Raw genomic sequence first — 19,016 nt, 5'->3', positions numbered from 1 at the left:
TTTGAAAAACAAAAGAGTACTTATAACTTTAAATGGAGACATTTATTCTAAAAACAAAATTGTGACCCCTAAATTATAAACGTCCTTCACACTATTGTCAACAACACCAGTTATATCCACTGGCAGTATAGGTATTATCTGTCCTTCTCCCAGGACTGAAAAATGAGGTTGTAAACAATATCTTATAAGTGAAAAGGTGAGAATATGTCAACTGTTACATTCCCACATTAAAACAAAATTTCCACTTGTACTAACTGTAGTTTCAGGATCCTGACTAGGTATGCAATATAACACGTCTCTACAGAGCTTGTCAAACCTGTCACTCATGGACTGGGTAGCCTGAAGGGCCTGGCTCTGCCAGATTGGGGCAGTTTAGGAGATAGTTGTGAATTTGACATTTATATGTTGAATGAACTCATTTATAATGTGTTTCAGTGTTAACAATGCCTTTGGATGTCAAGCTTCTCTAGATACTAAAAGGAGAGTAAGAAATAGAATAATAAGAAAATATCAAAATTAGTTTGAATAAGAACATTTTATTCACAAAATAAGATGTTGAAGTCTTTTTACCAACTGTTCAAAGTATTGTTGGAAATTATTGGATGAGGTTATACTTTGTGTGTGTGTGTGTGTGTGTGTGTGTGTGTGTGTGTGTGTGTACGCACATGTGCTGTTCCTAGGGGTTGAACTCAGGGCCTGAGCACTGTCTCTATGTTTTGTTGCTGAAGGCTAGCACTCTGCCACTTGAGCCACAGCTCTACTTCTTGTTTTTTGCTAGTTAATGGAGATAAGAGTATAAGAATCTCATAGACTATCCTGCCTGGTGCTGGCTTCAAACCACAATCCTTATATCTCAGCCTCCTGCGTAGTTAGGATTATAGGCGTGAGCCACTTGTACCTAGCTAGGGAAATATTTTTTTTATATATAAATGTTTTGCTCTATTGCATTACATGAATCTCTTTCAATTAACTCAGACCATTTTTTTAAACCAAGGTGGGAAAGCAAAGATGAACTAATTGAATTAAAAAGCTCTAAAATAAAATCTATTTTAATGAATTGCATTGTCTAATTTGAATTAATTAAAATTAATAAATGCTTCCTTTGACATTCTTCTTTCCCTCAGATAATGTAGGAATTAATAGAACTGAACTTTATCTTACTCTGCTACCCATGTAAGTCTATGTAAAATACTGGCATGCCCTTGATGTATTAGGTGAGCAGTGAGACACTACATAACATGGTTCGTTCTACCCTTCCAAAATTCCTTCAAGGAAATAAATACCTCATGTGTCACTACTACTTAAAAATAAATTTTTGATTGTGGTCTACTTTTCATTTTTGTAAATATTCCTATCTATTTTGTTTAAAAGCTGTGAGGCAAAAATAACAAAAAAAAAAAGCTGTTGGTGGGGAGGAATGGATTCTAGATTATCTAGAACTTTCCTATTTGTAGTAATAGAGGAGAACACTTACCCATTAGTTACATGATCAGCCTTCATATAATTCCCATCATAGATGGCATCTCCCCATGTGTTGGGGGGGGGGGGAGAAATGCTCTAGTATAATAAATAATAAATTCAGTTGATACATTTGATGATTTTATCAGCAGAGGTTTTATGAACATTTCTTCAAGAATATGTAATAGTATACATAAGAGACACTGTCTGTATGCATTTATTTTACTCATTTCACCAAAAACTTAGAAGATTAATCTTAGAACAATTTTGAGCTTCAGTTTAATTATTTCTTTTGCTTTAGAATGCTACATTTTCTTAAAACTTTCTAATTTTCCTAGATTGTTGTTCATCCTTGCCCATGAAACCTTGCTATTGGAAATACAGGATAAATTACAGGCTGAAAGCTGGTGGCATGTGGAGGAAAAGAGATAAATTATAGAAACCAACACCGAGCTAAATGGGCCTTGGAATACAATTTGTTGATGAGTGTTCCAAATTATTTTTTTCTCTGTCCAGATGATAACAGAATAAGAAATCAATCAATCATTTAATCACAGTCAATGAGAGTGGAGCAGGGCTCATCCTAGTGGTTATGGATGAAGCTTGAAAGTGAGTTAGTGACTGATCTGGAGGGATTTCAGAGGAGTATAGGTAACCATGGAAAATCAGATTAACTTTTTTATTTATTTATTTATTTTGGTGGGGGGTCCGGTCGTGGGGCCTGAACTTTGGGCCTGGGCGCAGTCCCTCAGCTCTTCAGCTCAAGACTAGCGCTCCACCACTTGAGCCACAGCGCCACTTCCGGCTTTTTTTCTTTTTGCTTATGTGGTGCTGAGGAATCGAACCCAGGGCCTCAGGCATGCAAGGCAAGCGCTCTACCACTGAGCCACCTTCCCAGCCCCCAGATTAACTTTTATGTGTAACTGAAAGAATGTGTATAGGACACCAACATACTACTCAATAGCCTCCAACTGCCAGTGACATTGCCTTGGATGCTGTTTCAGATCTGATGAATCAAATCAAGTTGTCTGAAATCACTTTGTCAGACTTGTAATTTTTATAATAACATATCAAGCCTAAAAACATATCTTTAAGTATCTGAATGCATCTACACAGAGGCAAACCGCTCCCAACAATGTCTCATGACACTGCACTGTTGATTGCTAACTGGAAAAGCATAAGTGATAATTACAAAAGCATGGTCACTGCAGCACTGTTTACCATAGCCAAGGTATGGAATTAGCCCAGATGCCTCTCAATGGATGAATGATTCAAGAAAATGTGGTACATACCTAGTGGAATTTTACTCGTTTCTAGAAAGAATATTGTACCATTTGTAAAGAAATGAAAAGACCTGGAAAAAAATATGTTAAGTGAAGTAAGTCAGGGCTCAGAGAGACAAAGGATGTATGTGAAAAGCTAGACTTAGCTTATTTATATGTAAAAGCTAGATAAATCTAGCTTTACAAGTAAATGTGTTGAGTAATATGCAAGTATATACAAGTATTAACTGAAATAAGGTAGATTCCAGGGAGAACTCAAGTAAGTGTAATTCTTTAGAAAGGCAAATTCAAAGTTCAATGAAATAAACACAACAAAGTGAGTACTCGGCAGGGGAAAAGGATGGACAAAGAGGAGAAGATAGAGAGAATGCAGTCAAGAATCCAATGTATATCCTACAACATTAGGAAGAGTAAGGGAAGGGGTGGGAGGGGAAGGAGAGGTGAGAATGTTGAAAGAGGTGACATTAATTAAGATGCATTATATTTATACACTGCTTGGTTAAATGGCACCTCTTCTAAAAGATAATACTAAAAGATAATAATGAAAATAAATTAAAAAATTAAAAACCTATTAAAATGATTATTGTTCGTGTCAAATATCCAAAAGTGAAGACTACTCATGTAATGTCTTTCTCTGTTATTGTATCAAGAAAAGTTATTTATGTTAATTCTACCATAAAATAAAGAGATTTAAAAGAAAAGACTTAAAAAAAAAAGTGTTCTGTTGCTATCTGGAAAGCTCCTTCCCTCAAAGATGAGAATATCCAGCTCCATAGCACAACCACCTAGTTAAAAAAAATCTTGGACAGGTAGTGTTAAACACAACGCACATTTAGTTCTTGTTTTAGTCATGTAATATCTGTGCACAGTTCAAAAATAAAGCCAAGCTACAGCTGATCATTAATATGACTGCTACTGGGACGACATCATCTTCTCTAGAGACAATTTCCCTTTTTGTCATTTAGCCCTCAATGCCCATCTAAGCCATTCTCTTTCTCTTTGTTTTCTGCAGACTAAAGCTGCCAGCTTGCTTTCTCCCCTCAGGATGTTAAAAATCATCACAACAGAATGATTGCCAAGAACGAAAGGAACATTTAATAAATGTGTTCTGGAAGGATGGCAGACTCAAGACCTAGCAGATTCAAGTAAGCAAGGTGAAGACAGTTTTTGAAGCCTGGGATTTCAGCTTGATTCCGAAAATTTTGATTAGACTGCACCACCACTTGAGGAAGAGGTTAGTGTGCAAATCCAGTGAGGATTTATTTACTCTTAGAAAGGTTTCAAATTGGAAAATATAACTATAGAATATTTTATTTCCCCTTTATTTAGAAAACACTCTGTTCTGCTCAGTTTCTCTGTAGTCTTGTTTCTACTGTGTTATTCCCTCCTTTTCCATGATCTCTCCCCAGTAGGCAGGGACAGACAGTAGAGTTTGAATCTGTCTTGGTGCCTGTGTCCCACTGACAGCCTGCCCTGACCTGGCTGTGCAGTAGAAAGTCTACCCCAGGTGACTCTGACAGTACTCTGGTGCACTGAGATGATTAGTCAAAGCCAAATGTTTGTTTGCAGGGATTTAGTCCATCTTCCTACTATGCTCAAATCATCAGATTAACAATTAGATACTTTCTGTCAGCATCTTGTGCAGTTCAAGCAGCTTCAAAATTCTTCCTGTGCTTTGGAAACATAACCTTTAGACTTGAATAAATAGGTTTCCCTATCGGCTTTGAAGGAAGCATGTGATTCTCAAAGGAGGAGGTGAACACATGGGTACATTTCTTTTCAACACAGCATCATCTAACAATGCTGTTTTGGAAATCATGAGAAGGAAGGCATGGGTATATATTTTAAGGTATGTAAATTTGGACACACTTTTCTTCAGGCAAGTGGATTCTGTGAAGATTTTAAATGAATCTATTTTATATGCTCTTGACCAAATCACTACTTCTAAGACTGTACCCCCAAAGTATAACAGAATGTATTCTAAGAAGAATTACAAGCATATTTATACAAGATGATTTTCAATAGTAAAAGATTGGAAACAAAGTAACTGCATGTCTAAATCATAGAGGACTAGTTAAAAATTAACATGCATCCATAGGTTCCTTTCACAACTGATGAAAGGCTGAGGTGGATCTATATACCAATATTGGAAATTTCTAAAATAGACTACATGTGAAGGAAGACCAATCTGTCCTCTGTGTGTGTGTGTGTGTGTGTGTGTGTGTGTGTGTGTGTGTGTGTGTGTGTGTATTTAAAGAGATCTGCCCCTTCAAACAACTAATTTTTGCTAATCATACTTTTTCAAAAGAAGTTATTAAAAGATTTAAATAATTTTTAAAAAGGAAGAGGGAAGGAAAGAGTGAGGGCACACATATGTGAGTATTTTTGTTTATGTGTATTTTGTGTGTGTGTGCTGTCACTGGGACTTGAACTCGGGTATGGGTACTCTCTCTCTTAGAGTTTTTTGCTTAAGACTAGCACTTGACTCACAGCTCTACTTCTGGCTTTTTAATGGCTGATTGGCAATAAAAGTCTCATGGATTTTCTTGCCCAGCCTGGTTTCAAACCTCAATCATCAGATCTCAGTCTCCTGAATAACGAGGATTAACAGGTATGAGCCACCAGGAAAGTTGTGTAGCTTTTCTTGGCATCTTCTTAGTAGCACTTGCCTCAGATGACAGGAATTATGAAATTGAGAGAGAGGGAGGCCAAAGTTATCTTGCTTTTTGCTACATGCCTTTTTGTAAAACTTAAAATGCTTGACTTGTCCTCATAATTCCTATTGAAAGATGCAGGTAATAAGTAAATAAAGATGTTACATCTTCATATTCTCCTTAGAATTTCTTCTCATTGCTTGCTTTGCACAGAAAGAATTCTCTTTCTGGGCATAGACACTTAATTCTGGCTCCCACAGACTAGCCTTGTGATACTCAGGAAATTAGTGTTGTCCAGATTCCTGTAAAAGAAGTTAATACTATCTTAAGACCTCTTGTGAAGATTAAATATTAGGGTTCCTTGCACAACCACAATGCCCAGGCTATAATCCTTAATGAGGTGTTGATGAGAGATAATTCTTATCCTCTTTCCAACTTTCTAAGATAATGATTGCAAAGTACTTCCAAAGCTTTATCTTCAATTTTGGAGGGTATATCTTTCCTTTAGAGCCTCCTAAAGGGTTTAAGGTTTATCAGGATAAAACAAACATTTTTTTTTAAGTAAAAGACAAAAAGATAGCACAGAGCATGTAAACAAAATCTCCACACCAGTGTTGTGATTCAAAACACGTCTCCAAGTGGGCCTCCAGGCTGGGTTAGAGCAGGTGGGAGGTTTCCCCTTGAGCTCTGCATCTTCCCCAGGGCCTCAAAGCTTCACACTTCTTTGTGTCTGTGACCCTAAGGCCCCTCTGGGGTTCTCTTAGCTTTGGCAGCTGCTCAGCTCAGGAGAACCAAACAGTCATGGTGCTACCTAAAGTGATTTTCCTCAGTCTCCTAAGGCTTTTACTTTCTAAAAGAGGATTTTTTTTTGTTTTCATCCTTTTGTTAGCTTATTCCAATAGACATAAATATCTTTTTTCCCCCCTAGTCCTGGGGCTTGAACTCAGGGCCTGAGCACTGTCCCTGAGCTTCTTTTTGGTCAAGGCTAGTGCTCTACCACTTGAGTCACATTGCCACTTCTGGTTTTTTTTTGTATGTGTGTGTGATATTGAGGAATTGAACCCAGGGCTTCATACATGCTAGGCAAGCCAAATATCCCATAAAGAGATATTATTTTTTGCTGGGTGCCAGTGGCTCACACCTGTAATCCTAGCTACTCAGGAGGCTGAGATCTAAAGATCATGGTTCAAAGCCAGCCCAGGCAGGAAAGCCCAACAGACTCTTATCTCTAAAGTACCAGAAAACTGGAAGTGGTGCTGTGGCTCAGGTGGTAGAGCACTAGCCTTGAGTTGAAATGCTGAGGGACAGCGCCCAGGCCCAGAGTTCAAGCCCCACGACCGACCAAAAAAAAAATCATTTTTATTTAAAAGTAATAGACTCTCTGGGGAAACTTCTATGACAATGGACTCTGTGTGTACATGTGTGTGTGTGTGTGTGTGTGTGTGTATATGTGTGTGTGTGTGTGTGTGTGTGTGTGTGTGTGTGTGTGTGTGTATGTGTTTCATTTTGGAGACTTGCAGAGAATATGAAGCAACTGCAGTGTTTTGTTGTGGTTCCCATGTGGCATCCTTCTACTTGCTCTATAATACATGCTGGGGAGTTTTAGACACATCAGTTTCACATGCTATTGAAGACTGAGGCCATGACCTGAACTCACAGAACAGGAACTCTACTAAGAGATCACATACCCATCCAACATTCCTAGCTTTCAGATTTATTCTGGTGTGCAGGTTTCTAGTTCATTGTGATGAGGATGGAGACATATGAGAAGAGCAGAGCGCATAGGACTCCTATAAGACTCCATTACCACTGGCTAGGTTACAGGTCAGTGTCAGGTTTAGTGTAGGTGTAGAAGAGAAGGCGCTACAGCTGGAACTAGACTGACACAGGGCTGTCTAGTCTTAGACAAACTGTTGAATTTTCCAGAGATTTTGTTTCTTCATCTATGATACAGGACTGAAAATGGTTCCAACCTACTAGAACCCATGGGCTTATCAGAGTCACTGACACATGGCAAGTGCCCAGTCAGTGTATATTCTAACTGGATCTCAGCTGTCTTTAAACTTGATTGGGTCAGTTTCTGAAGAATAGACACTGTGTTGCTCTGTTAGATCAAAAGTGCCTATATATAAGCATGAGAAGAGTAAATGAAGGAAAGAAATGACCAAGGCGAGTGACAATGTAACTAATTTTCATAACACATTTATCATTCTTAATTGACCCTTGGAAGATCCACTTTTGACATTATTTCCTTGTCATCTATTCTTTCTCCCCATTAAAAAGCTTTGCTTTAGAAAATATTTATGCATTTCTTTAAGAAGTATTGTTGAGGGCTGGGAAGGTGGCTCAGTGGTAGAGCGCTTGCCTTGCATGCATGAGACCCTGGGTTTGATTCCTCAGCACCACATAAGCAAAAAGAAAAAAAAGCCGGAAGTGGCGCTGTGGCTCAAGTGGTAGAGCGCCTAGCCTTGAGCTGAAGAGCTGAGGGACAGTGCCCAGGCCCAGAGTTCAGGATCCACGACTGGACCCCCCCCCCCCAAAAAAAAAAAGAAGTATTGTTGATAGGTTATTTATTGTAACTTATTCTCTGTCTCTCTATCTCTCTCTGTCTCTGTCTCTCTCTCTGTCTCTTTCTCTCTCTCCTTCAGAGAAACTTGGTCTTCCCCAGGGCCAATATAAAAGAAATAGATCTCAGAGACTTATAGCAGACAGATAGTCTTTCTTATTGCTTAAAATATACATTTGGCTAGAAAGTAGGAGTCATATTTGCTTCTCAGGATTTATGCATAAAATTCTCTTAGGTCTATAGCGTGACATTTAATATGCGTCCTTACACTCTTTTCTGTTCAAATTGGAGTTGGGTTTCTTTTCAATTTTCATCTAGCTTTATCATGTAGCTTCATGACAACAAAACTCAAGATAGACCATTGATTTGGTTCAATACATGGATGGGGATTTTCAAAGAATGGAAATTACCTCATTGCCTTTTTTGTATTTGATTAGACAATTACTATAATATACAGGGATAAATAAGAACAACTTGATACCAAGTTCCCCAGTTAATATTGTCATTATAAAGTGAAGGCCTTCTATTTTCTGAAGAGAAATGTCTTTTTTTTGGTTTTTGTTTTTTAATAATTCTTTTATTGTAAAAATACTGTATAGAGGGGTTGCAGTTACACAAGCAAGGCAATGAGTACATTTCTTATTAAGCATTGTTCCCTCCTCCTTTGTTTTTCCCCTGTCATCCCTTCCCTCCCACCTCCTCAACTACACCCCCCTACCCCCCACCTAAATTGTAAAGTTCGTTTTTCAACATAGTGTCTTGTACATCTCATTGTTGCAATAGGTCAACCTGTATCCCTATTTGAACATCTTGTTTATTCCCTTCCCCTCCCCAAATTATACTAACATCAAATACAGTGACAACAGGGGTTATACCATAGGGGAGGGACATACAGAGCAATAAAAAATCACATGGTACCTTATAAATGCATTAGAAACAATAGCAAGGAAGCAAAAACCACTTGTGTCCCTATCTTGGGATTCATTTTGCTTAACATCATCTTATCTGACCTTTTCTGCTTGTCTCAGGCATATACTAGTTATTGCAAATAAGAGAAACCATGGGACCTATGTTTCTTTGGGTCTAGTTTACTTCACTTAATATTATTTTCTCCAAATCTTTCCATTTCCTAACAAATGGGGCGATATCATTCTTTCTGATGGAGGCATAGAATTCCATTGTGTATATATATCACATTTTCTTGATCCATTCATCTACTGAGGGGCATCTGGGTTGGTTCCGTATCTTAGCTATAGTAAATAATGCTGCAATAAACATAGTTGTGCTGGTAGCTTTAGTGTGGTCTTGTTTGTAATCATTCAGGTGCCCAAAAGTAGGATTGCTGGGTGATATGGGAGCTCTATGTGGAGTCTTTTGAGGAATCTGCATACTACTTTCCAAAGTGGTTGAACAAGTTTACACTCCCACCAACAATGCAGTAGGATTCCCTTCTGGCCACATCCCCTCCAGAATCTGTTGTTATTAGAGTTCTTGATTATAGCCATTCTAACTGGGATAGGTGGAATCTTAATGTTGTTTTCTTTTGTATTTCTTTTAGGTCTAGAGAGTTGAGCATTTCTTCATGTGTCTATTGGCCATTCTTATTTCCTCTTCAGAGAAGTTTCTCTTTAAGTCTTTAGCCCACTTACTTATTGGGCACTTGTTTCTTTGAGGATTTGTTGTTGGGGGATTTAATATTTTGAGTTCCAAGTATATTTTAGATATGAGACCCTTGTCCATTGTATGGCTAATGGAGATCTTCTCCCAATCCATGGGCTTTCTATTGATCTTGCAAGCTATGTCCTTTGCCATGCAGAAGCTCTGCAGCTTCATGTAATCCCGTTTGTCAACCTTTCTTTGATTTGTTTTGTTTCTGGGTCTTTATTAAGAAGTTTCTCTTCAGGCAGAAAACAATAGGAGCATGAGGAGAAACTTCATAACTTCCATCCTCCATAGATAATCAAACTAGGATGCTTTGATGATAGCTTTAGAAGAAAGAGTGAGAAGAGACTAGTCTAACACCTTCATTTTGTATAGATACTGTGTAGCTTAAACAGGATCAGAATTAGGCCACCTAGTCTAACACCTTCATTTTGTATAGATACTGTGTAGCTTAAACAGGATCAGAGTTAGGCCTAGCAGCCAAATCTCCCCAGTCACTGACAATTTTGCCTCAGACCTTTAATGTTACCCTCAAGATGTTTTACTGATGCACATTCTTATATCTAAATTCTGAATTAATACAATTTGAAGATTTATGATGGAAAACTGATTTCACCAAGGAATTTCCATTTTTAGTGGTAGAGTTCTTTCCAATTATTCAAGTTAAAGAAAGAAAAATGAAGGCTGTAACTAGATGTGTTTGAGGTCATGTAAGACATTAGGGCCAACTTTTTGACTTCTTATCTAGTTATGAAGACAAGTCTATTATACATACAAAACAAATGTTGAGTAAGATGTAGCTAATTTGTTAAAGGATAAAGTAAGTGGAAGAGAGAAAATGCTTCTTGGGCAATACAGAGTAAGAAAGGCTAACTCCCCCTCTTGGAGAATGAGGATGGTTTGGGTTTGCATTTGGAAAAGAGGGCCATTCCATACAAGAACCCAGAAAATGAGTGACGGAGTGGAAGAGCAACGGAGCTGTGCAGAGGTGTGTCTTGTCTGTTCATAGGAGCTTGGTAAGGAAGCCAGTCTGACTGGATAACTCATTTGCTGGGTGTGACCAGATTTTGAAGAACCTTAAGAACAGGGTAGAAGACCATAGGGAGCTTACCTTGCATTTTGTGTTAAAGCATGACTCTGGATCTCCAGGCTGATACTATCACTTGACAGTTGTTTGTATATTGTTTGGGAGAGTCTAAAAGACTACTTTTAGGGCCCTTGAGAATCTAGACCAGAGATGGTAAAATGGCAGAGATAGATGGAAGTGGAACTGAAGGAGAAATGTCTGGACTGAGCAAAGAAATTACTCAAAGTTGGGACCCCCAATTTTTGCCAGGGTGACCAAGCTAAAGAAGTTTGTGTTCTCAAGTCCATTTTCTACAAAGACCAGAGTTTGAGCTGTTTGCTGTAATGGAACTGATTCCTGGTTGGCAATCTTCCTTCCTCATGCTTCAAGTTACAGAGCTGTTATATTAAAGGCGTGTCTTATTTCCCTTAAGGAAAAACAATATTTGTAAGAAAGTTGGGTTGGTTCCTTGCACCTGCCTTCTGATTATTGTTGACTTTGCTACTTAGTTATCTCATTGTTAAATATACATAGAGAAAGATCCCTGGAGCCCATTAGTCTCCACAGGTGGGAATGAATTTAATCTTCGGGAGAAAACAAAATTGCTTACATGGAATGTTTGTTCTCTGACTAATAAAGTAGTCATGTTGATCCACCCTCTATACTTTGAAAGTTCCCAAAGGTTTGGGCATAGAGAAGAAGGGCATTAGGAATGGTTTGGTTATATGATTAAGAAAGCCAGTTGGGGGGCCTTGGCTATACAAAAGGAAATGGATGAAATTTTAGAAGGTTCTAGGCACAGAGACCTGCAGGCCTTATTGTAAACTAGAGTGATTTCTTTTTCTATTCTAAGAGCCAATTTAGCCATGTTTTCTTCATCCTGCAAGAGACTGAAAAGAAAAAAAAAATACAAGAATTCTGTCCTACTGTTTCCTAAAAGCAGCAAACATTTAGGTAGTAAAAATGTTATTGTTACTATTGAATCTGCATAGTAGTTTTGCAAGGAAGACAAAGTGATTGTTTCCATTTATGAGTACAGAGATAGGAAAAGAATGAGAGAGGTAAAAGTGAGATAGATATTGAATTCCAGACATTGGACTTGAAGTCCTGCCTTTTTTTCTTAACTCTGCTATGCAGAACTGGGCAAGAAGTCAGGCTGAACGACGCTGCCAGATTGTTTACATGTTTTATTTTTAAATTATGTGACATTGGTTCTTTATGGATTGTTTGGACTTGTCTACCACAACAAGCAATTCAGAAGATTATGTATTGCTTTCTATTGGCTGTTAGCTCTTATGAGCTAAGTATGCTACAAAAGTCATCCTTTCAGATGTTTAAATCATCTAGTAAATCCAAAACGTTGTTTTCTTCTTGCAAGGTCCTGCTTGTCCTGAAAACAAACAAACAAAAGGTAGGGGCTTCTATTTTTTTTCCCTCACTATATTAAGATGTCAAGGGTGGTACTTCTATGTATTCTTCGGGGCTTTACTTCAAAGCCAATACTGTTGTGCAAGAGAAGGGTGCAGTGGCTGGATTTAAGCTGTGTCTAGTGTCAGCCATTTTGACACAGGCAGCATTTTGAGAAAAATATAGCTATGTAGCTGAAGGAATTACTGGTTTACAAATACATTTGGTAGGGTTTTTCTCCACTGAAATTTCTTGATCATCCTGTCTTTTGACCATATGTTGCTTTACACTACAGCTGTTTGAAAGGTGGTATATTCCTTGCTGGGGCATGTAGAAAATCATCAATCTTTTTCCTTTTTCTAAATTCCAAGATAATACACTGGGAACCAAAATAATATTATGTTGTTTCTCCCCATGTAATATAATCATTGTATTCCTTTATGAGAAAAGACTTTAGTTATTTCTACCTTTTACTGTCTTCTTGACATGGATCCATTTAAGACTGTTTTTTTTCAGAAATGTCATTACATATATTAATTCCCTATATAAAATCCAAGTTCTATTTATTAATTCTAGGCCTTAGCAACTTAGATTGTATTTATCAGAAAAAATACAGATAGTCATCTAGCCATCTTCCTGGCCAATACATAGCCAATTATAAACCAATAATGTAGACAGAAGGATGTCAGAATAGATTTGGTGGTACTCAGGTCACAATGAAAGTTCTAACTTTATATCAGTAACTTCATCTCTTAACAAATCACCATCCTTGAAGGTATAATTCCACTAAACATCCTCCAAGTAAGAAATCTCTCTACATACTGACACACAAGGACAAGAAACTAGATTCTTAGAGTAAATTATCAGAGATTTCCTTTATCCCAATGATCCACAGTTACTCATCAAATGAAATAATACATATAAATAACAAGTCAAAGCCCAGTAGTTCTAAGGTTTGATAAAATGTAACACTTGTTTGAGGCTGGGCATGCTGACAAACATCAGTAATCCCAGTTACAGATTTGAAGGCAAAGACAGGAGGATCATGTTCTGAGTCTTCCTCTGGCAAAAGCATGAGACCTTGCATGAAAATAGCTAAAGCAAAAAGGTTAGAGGTTGTGGCTCAAGTGGTAGAATTCTTGCCTAACAAGTACCAGATTCTACATTAAATCCCAAATGCCTCAAAAACTATTTATTATTCTTGAGAAAAATCAGTCCCAGAGCTTAAAGTCAGCTCTCCACTTATTTTAATCCTATCACACAGAAAAGGATAAGAGAAGATAGAAGGACAAAGGAGAAAGAAGCAAACCAAAGGATCTAACCATTCCTTCTGAATACCTGTCAATATTTTAGGGAAGAGTATGCTGTCATTATCCAACCTATCTCTGTGTAACACAGCAGTGTTATTTTCAGTTCATTTCACCACTCAGCATACTGCTTCCTGCTTATACAGTTTACTGCCTCATCCTCAGATTGTCTCATTTGAAGGCCAAAGTTTAAGACCCTTTTCCATTGCCACCTACTGAAAAAGTTTCTGAATCCTCATGGCCTATATACTACCTGAGTGAAGAGCTATACCTGGCTAGTGCTCTAGAGTATCTGAATTACATAAAATGAAGTGACAACCTCATACTAGGTGCTCTAAAGAGTGGCATTGTTGTCAGGAGACAATTCCCAATAGACTCCTGTTCATAGCTTATAGCTATGAACTTCCCTGACATTTTGATCTTATACGTTTGATATGAGACCCAGGAATGATTTTTAAAGATTTGTAGAGGGTGCTAAGAGACTTTGACCTAAACAACTGAGCCTCTCCACAGAACTGATTGATCCTGAATAAATGGGGAAAGTCTTTGAGTTTTAATTTTAAAAAAACTTGTTTTATGGGGCTTTGAGTTTGTTTCATTATTTGTGCTTATTGAGTGAGATGCACTGACTATGAAGTTCATAGGCAACACCCCATATTTATTGGGACTTTGAGGTAGAACAAGGTCTTTGTAAGTCACCTTCAGTCTCTAAGCTCTGGGCTTGTTGACTGTGAGATCTATAGAAATACCTGATCATCTTACTTCCCTTGGACCTTTTTGTGGGCTCAGCCTCTTCCTTGCCACAGTCCTACCCAGCCTTAGAAGTTCATTGATAACGTTCATCTTTTTTTTTTCTCTCAATCTGGCATGAGCTCTATCTATATTTATATTTGGTGTACTAGGAGCAAATGCTATCTTAGATCTCTCCTTCCTTTGACTAACATGCTTGTTTCTGCCTCAGTTTACCAGCCTTAACATTCCAATTGTCACTGACACTGAGCCTACTCTATCTTAGCCCACTATCCCAACACCTTGACTCCAGGCTGGGCTCATGCTGGTTTCCTGCTGTGTCCTGCTGCCTGCATTCTACCTCTGACTGAGTCAATAGCTCCTGACTTAAGAACCAACAAACTGAATACGTTTGGGTAAGAGACCTAACCCCTCCTTAGTTTCTTTATATTACTTTCTTTCCTTACATTAACTACTTAGAGGATCAGAAATAATCATATTCACCTCATAGAATGATAAGGATTAGATGAGACAATATATGAAAACGATGTAGAAAGTGCCCAATAAAGGTAAGATTCTCCGGTTACAATTAGTACTGGCCCCAAGTTGCAGAGCCAGGGCTTGCTTGGTTACCATTTTACAAGTGTTGTCTGCTCAATGGGGAGCTGGGTTTACTGAATCCTTCGGACATTGCCCATCGTATTTCTTTATAACTGTGTTAGAAATTTAAATGGTAAGGTTTTTTTTTTGTCTTAGAACTGAGAGTTCAGGGCAAAGATGTGGGATTTTATATGTCGATTTTCATCTTCTAAAATGCACCAAATCAAGTAAGATTATTGACTCCAGGGAACCCTCAGCCTGCTGACCTGTCCATGTGAGAGTGGATAATGTAGCCCCTTTATGAAAGCTTCTATTTAATTCATTTGAATGAAGTGGGAATAACAGACAGAAGAAGTTTAGCAACAGAGATAAAACAACGGTCTACATTGAAAAGCCAAGAATGAGTACAGGTTAGTGGACTCCACACTAAGGAAAGACATTGTAAAAGTGAGAAGTATAGGGATTAGTGCTTTGAAAATACAATAGCCCAGGGTACAGAGCATGGGGAGCTTACAGTCATTTTCTAGCATGGTTATTCTCAACAAGAGTGCAAAAGACACCTTTCAGCTGGAGTGACTTTCACCAATGCCAGTGCCAGGGAGCCGAAGCCTTGGCAGCCAGTTGCACACAGCTTCTTCTCTGCAGAAGCGCCAGCAAGGAGAGGCTTGTAGAGCGTGTCTGTGCAGGAGACCAGCACATTCAGATTCTTTAAGTTCTACATAAGGAGACTCATTCTGACTTAGAATCCTGCATAGTCTATCCTTGATGACTCCAGAAATGATAGCCTTGTTTGTTTTAAAACAGCGTGGTGAAGAAAATGTTTAAATATTCTCCTAATGGATGTATTATAGCATAAGAATAGTCAGATTTTTTTAACCTTATGTTATCTATCATCAATCCCTTTATTTCATATATTATGAGTCTACCCTCTTAGGCCCTCCTAACATTTCTAGGAGCAATTCCAGACTTCAAAGAAAAAAAACTTTTGAAAGTAGTGTATTTTAACAACAGCTTATGGGGAAAAAAAAACATAACAGCTTGACCGTTACTTCTCGGCAAAGGTACAAAATTTTTAGACAGTAAATAAATAGAAGGTTGTTTTAAGGTGCAGTAAACCTAGAAAAGTAGTCTGGAGATAAACACAAAAGTAGACAGAATAGTCAAATTGGAGAGGGAATCTGGATAGGATATTCTAAAACCCCATGTCACTAAATATGTACTGAGGAGCAATGCTAACCACAGTACGCAGAAGAATTTAATTTTTTCTCATCCCCTAAACTGACTGAATCACAATCTAATTGTTGAGAAGAGTCTTAGGGCTAAGAACTTGGTGGCTCTTGAAGAGGCAGTGTATGTGTGAATGGGGCTTTCGAATTTCGTATGTATAAGTAACACTTGTGGAAGTGCTTAAAAATACAATTGTAAAATCCAGATCAAAGACATTTTGATTCCACAGGCTTGCATGGTACCTCAAACATCTGTAGTTCTCATAAACTTCCCAGGATTTTTGACACATGTGGATCACAAACATCTGCCACTGAAACCAAGGGTTGGCAAAGGAAGACCATATTTTAACTGAATAAAACCTATTGAGGCAGCAGAATTGTTAAGCTTTCTTGCCTCGGAGTAGAGTGGAGGGCTTCCTTGTGTGAAGCACTCATCTTTCTAACTTTGTCTTTGATTTAGTCACACTGAGCACTTCACTCTTTCTTCATATTTACCAGTTGCTTTTCTACAGTTTTCTCTGCTTGGGTTTCAGTCAGAAAGGCAGAGTTTGGATCTGAGCTTGTGGTACATACAGTCCTAGATTTGTGACCCCAGGCCAATGATTCATAACCTTTGAGACACAGTTTCCTCATGTGTAAAATAGCTACTGTTGTACCTGTCTTATGGAGTTATTGCAATCATTACAAGAGAAATGACCTGTGGAAAATATATAGCACAGTCTACAGCAGTTAGCAGACATTTTGAGCACATGATCACAATAATTGTTAGCACTCTGTTCTGGCTGAAGAGCTACTTCTTTTCCTCTAAGACTTATTCAATTGTTGGGTTCCTTAGCAAGCTCCCCTTGTTACCTCCAAGAATTGTTCATGCGCCTGTGCTGTCATGGTTCGTTACCATTACTCTTTGTGTTTCTTTCCACAGGTTGTTATGAGATTGTTATCCTTCTCTCTACTGAACTGTGATCTCACCAAAACAAATAACAAAACCAAACCCTGTCTAATCCCTTTGTAGTTTTAGTACCTCACACATAACAATAATGGTGAGGTGATTATGTGCTATGCACTTCTAAATGCCATTAATATATTAGTTCATTGAATCCTCAGAACAACCTTATGAGGTAGGCATTGCCATCATTCCCACTTTATAGATGAGGAAACAAAAGCACACTTAGGTTCAGTAATTTGCCCAAGGTCACTCCACTTAAGAGATAGACCTTAATTTGAACCCAGCAGTCTGTTTTCAGAGTCCCAGGCAACAGATGTTCAGTGAATGCTTGTTGAATTGCATCACATGGAAGAGATGTCAACTTCAGATGAAGCTTTCCTTCTCTTAAATTCAGTGTTCCGAAGACAATGAATTCAAATCTTTGTTCAGTTTTCTGATACGTCTTATTACCTTGAAATAATATCAAAACAAATCACAGGTGTAAAATGTTTAATGGGTTTCTTCTGTAAAGAAACCTCAAGTCTGTTATGAAACTTCAAAGATAAGTACTCAGATTATTTCAAAGAACAGGAATTTATAGAACAAACAGGGGGAAAAAAAGATTCTCTGAGAGCTGAGATTTCCTCAGCTTTATTAAGGCATAATTTACAGAAAGTCCATTCACTTAAGTATAGAGTTGTGTGAATTTTGGTAATTGTATACAACAATTAAGATATTAGGAAATTCTGTCATCCTAGAAGGCCCCTGGCCCCTTTTGCTTTTTATTCTTTCCTCTCCCTCCTGGTTCTGCCTAATTATTCTTCAGAATGTTAGAAATGAAATACATAACTTGAGGATAGGAACTGAAGGGGGAAAATGGAATGGAGTCATGATAAGGCAGTCTTTTGACTCTGGATTATTTTAACATAAAGCGTTTGAGATTTATCAGTATTATTGATTTTTGCAACAACTATTCTACATTACTGAAAAGTAGTTTTACATATACATACACCTAAAATTGGTTATGCATTCACCAGCTGATGGACATTTGGGTTGATCAGTTTTGGCGATTAAGAATAATGATGCTACAAAATAGTCATGAACAATTCTTTCTGTGGAAATAAGCTTTCCTTTGTGTTGGGTAAATGCATAGGAATAAGTTTGTTGAGTCATATGGCAAATGTGTATTTACTTTTGTAAGATACTGACACACTGTTTTGCAACTTGGCTGTGCTATGTTGCATTCCTCTATGTTGTAGAGTTCTGCTTGCTTCTGTCCTTGACAACAATTACCACTGCAAATCTGTTTAACTTTCGTTATTTTATTAGATATTTAGTAGTAACTTGCATTTATCTTAATGACTAGTGATATGGAGCATCTTTCTTGTGCCTATTGCTTATTTGCATATCTTCTGTGATTGTTAATTCAAACCTTCTGCTCACTTAAAACAGTAGTTGATGCATCTGCTTCTTGAATTTTATCTATTTTTTAAATTTATGTTTTGTATATAAACTCTTCACCAAATACTTGTTGTGGTAATTCTTATATTTTATGATTTCACTTTCATTGTCTTAATGCTGTCTTTTAGAGACAAAAATGTTAAATTTCAATTAACTTCATAATCTATTTTTCTTTTTATGCTTTTGGTGTCTCATTTAAGAAATTTTTCTACTCAATATCAAAATGACTTTGTTCATTCAAATAATTTCTTTGTTCTGTTAATAGTATTTAAAAACATTTATTGCAAATAAGGGAAACCATGGGACCTATGATTCTTTGGGACTAGTATATGTCTAGGATAATCTTACCAGACAAGGAGAAAAGGTCAAAACCATGTACATATGACCATATAAGATGATGCTAAACAAAATGAACCCCAAGATATGGATACAAGAGGTTGTTTTTTCTTTGTTGCTGTTGTTTTTAATGTACCAAGTGATTTTTTTTTTGTTTTTTGTTTCTTTTGTATGTTCTTCCCCCTATGGTGTAACCCCTGATGTCACTGTATTTGATTCTGGTACCCTGCATCTTGTATATACTTTTTTCTATTTTGAGGAGGGGAAAGGAAATAAAATGCTGAAACAAGGATCAGGTTGACCAATTGTAACAATGAGATGTACAAGACACTGTAC

At 37.5% G+C, this 19,016-nt stretch overlaps 1 long non-coding RNA gene across 1 annotated transcript in view; it reads left to right on the top strand.

The window, feature by feature from the left end:
* Positions 1-19,016, top strand: part of LOC138832878 (uncharacterized) — a 140,156-nt gene that overhangs the window by 116,805 nt on the left and 4,335 nt on the right. The window contains exon 2 of the long non-coding RNA XR_011373720.1: positions 3,754-3,975. This is a non-coding gene — a long non-coding RNA (uncharacterized lncRNA). The remainder of the gene's footprint in view (positions 1-3,753; positions 3,976-19,016) is intronic.

Source organism: Dipodomys merriami, unplaced genomic scaffold (assembly GCF_024711535.1).
Source record: "Dipodomys merriami isolate MVZ:Mamm:240054 unplaced genomic scaffold, mDipMer1.0.p SCAF_20, whole genome shotgun sequence".
Lineage (NCBI taxonomy): Eukaryota > Metazoa > Chordata > Mammalia > Rodentia > Heteromyidae > Dipodomys > Dipodomys merriami.
This window is presented reverse-complemented; position numbering and strand designations above follow the sequence as displayed.